The 2,947-nt window shown below is 31.6% G+C and overlaps 1 non-coding gene across 1 annotated transcript; it reads left to right on the forward strand.

Annotated features, from left to right (window-relative positions):
* The first annotated feature begins 364 nt into the window (after positions 1-364).
* LOC120587908 (U6 spliceosomal RNA) lies at positions 365-468 on the forward strand. The gene has a single exon (XR_005649095.1). It is a non-coding gene; the product is annotated as a U6 spliceosomal RNA (small nuclear RNA).
* Positions 469-2,947: the final 2,479 nt, after the last annotated feature.

A 2,947-nucleotide genomic window follows, 5' to 3' on the forward strand; every position in this document is an offset into this window, starting at 1 on the left:
TTACTGTTCACTTTATAGTCTCTACTTCACCACAATGATGCACAGGCAAGGATGAAGATGATTGATTTTGCCAGGTCTTCTGGATAGTAAATTCAGAACTGATTTTAACTTCTTCCAGAATGAAACTCCTTTCAAAATTCTTTCAAAACACAACTCTCTTTTTCAAAGAGAAAAAGGGGTTTCAGAAATTTCTATGCTCTTTTCAACGTTAAATAAATAACTCTTAAAAAGCAAAGTTTTGATGACTTGAATAAAAAAAATGGTTAGAAATACTACGCCAAACATGAATGAGAAAAGTTAAAGAAAAGGCAGTTTGTCACCGTATGTATTAGATTTGATGAATTCAAAAAGTTTGGCGGGAAGAGTGCTTGCCTCAGCAGCACATATACTAAAATCAGAATGATACAATGATTAGCATGACCCCTGTGCAAGGATGACATGCAAATTCATGAAGTGTTCCATATTTTAAGAAGTTTTTAAAAACACATGTAAAATGGTTTCAGGAATGCTACTTACAATCAATCTACTGGAGAAGAGTTTGTTTTGGTTTTTTGTTTTTTTCAGGGAATGAAGGTGATATCTATTCTGTAATGCATCTAGACAAGTGCCTAGAAACAAAAGTATTAAAGATTGTTATATAGTGTTTGCTACCTGCAAAATAAAAGAAGTTTAGGGGTAAACATTGAAATTATGAACTCAAATTATCAGTAGAATCAATCATCCCCACAAGTTCTAGCCATAGTTTAGAACTTTCTTATCTTCTTACTTATTAAGCGGGTTTCAAGTACTCATTTAACGTGTAGATTTTTAAAAACATTTTATTCCATAGCTGGTCCCTAGAAAACATAAAACACCCCACTTTTCTTTCTCACGAGAAAATAAACACTGCAACTATTCATTTAGACAACATTAAAAATGTCTTATATACATGAAGTGATTTTAGCACCTAATCTAAGTTTTGTTTTCTGTTATGAATTGTAGAAGTCTATACCTTTTTGAAAAACAATAAGAATAAATGAGTAACTTGAAGTGTGAAAGAAAACCCCAATTTGGAGAAAACTTTGGTTGTTTCTTGCGAAGTTAAATATACTCCTATTCTTTGACCTAGCAATTCCACCTCTAGATAGTTAAAGAAAATAAAAATAAAAATATATATTCGTAAAAACATTTGCACAAGAATGCTCATAGGAGCTTCATTCATAAGTGGCAAAAACTAGAAACTCAAATTCCATCAAGAGAAGAATGGACATATTTTTAGTAAATTCATGCAGCAGAATACTACTCAGCAAAAAAAACAAAAAAACAAAAAAAAAAAACCACACAACGTGAATAAGTCTAAGAGGCATTACCCTGTTCAAATGAAGCCAAACACAAAAGAGTACACAATTCTACTTAAATGAAAGTCAGTATTAGGCAAAACTAAACCAACAGTTTTAAGAATCAGAGAAGTGGTTGGGTAAAGATAAGGGTTACCTGGGGGAGGACAGGAGGGTACTTGCTGGTATGATAGCAATGTCTGTTCTTTATAGGGGTATAGATTATATAGCTGGCTATATGCATTTGTCAAGGCATGAAACTGCACACTTAAAATGTGGGTTTCACTAAAGATTAATTATATCTCAAAAAAATAAATGTATATATTTTTAAAGATTTTTTTTATGTATGTCATGCAAATAAACAAAAGGAAGTATGAATTCTTTTAATTGTCTTCCTATATTGCTATTTGTGAACTTAAGTGGTTCTAACAACTTAATGAATATATTTAATTTTGCAACTATGCATCATTTTTCTAACTGGTCTATTTTCCAGAAGGCAAGAGCTTGTCTCTTTTTTTAAATTTAAATTGTTTGTAACACAGCACACAAATTGCCATTAAACATGGCAATGCAATGAGAACCTCTAGAAGGAACAGGTGGGATCACTTCCCTTTTTTTTTTTCTTATGACTTTGAGAATAAATCTTCCCCAAATGACACCTTTCTCCTTCAAACACTTCAGTTGTATATTTTATAACTTTTACATATGTCATTTTTACATGACAGTCACAGCTCCCACCTGGAGTTTTGCAACACTGTCCGCATGTTACCTTTTTTTTTTAGAATATGCATGTTTTATTCTGAATAATTTTGCATAATAAAAATGAACATACAAAATAATTAACACAAAATATTTTAACAAGCTGAAATAAATCATGAAAGAAAAAAGCAGATATACAATCCATGGCGATCTCCAAAAGTCTTATAAAAGTTGAAAAACATCCTTCCAGTTTCACTAATGGAAAGACCTGAAGGTCAAAATCTAAATCCCAATATCTGGAGTCTAAAATAATCTACTATATACTACGTAGGCAATTAATACTGATGTTAAAGATAGCCAGATTCAACCGCTGATGTTAAAATAATCATGCAAATGGTTTAAGAGTCACAGAGATTTTAACTAACAAGCTGAGAAAAACTTCAAGAATCACAAGATCCCTATTAAAACATTTCAAAATAGACTGATCTTTTTCATTGCCTTGCGTAGTCATTCATTCACTTATTTGTTCATTCTAGCCACAACTATTTATTGGGCATCTATTATGTACCAGAAGGATACCAGAAATACACAATAAGAATAGTCTCTTCAACAAATGATTTGGGAAAACTGAATACTATATGCAAAAGAATGAAACTTGACCTTATATTGCACCATGCACAACAATCAACTTAAAATGGAGTAAAGACTTGAGCATAAGACCCCAAACTATAAAATTCCTAGAAGAAAATATACAGAATCAGTTTCATTACATTGGCCTTGGCAATGATTTCTTGGATGTGACAACGAAAGCAACAGGCATCAAAAACAAAAATGAGTAAGACCACTAAACTAAAAAGCTTCTTTTCTGCACAGCAAAGGAAACAACAGAGATTAGATGATTAGATCTCATTTTAAATGTTCTTCCCATAATT

This window comes from Pteropus medius, unplaced genomic scaffold (genome assembly GCF_902729225.1).
Source record: "Pteropus medius unplaced genomic scaffold, Ma_sr-lr_union100, whole genome shotgun sequence".
Taxonomy (NCBI): Eukaryota; Metazoa; Chordata; class Mammalia; order Chiroptera; family Pteropodidae; genus Pteropus; species Pteropus medius.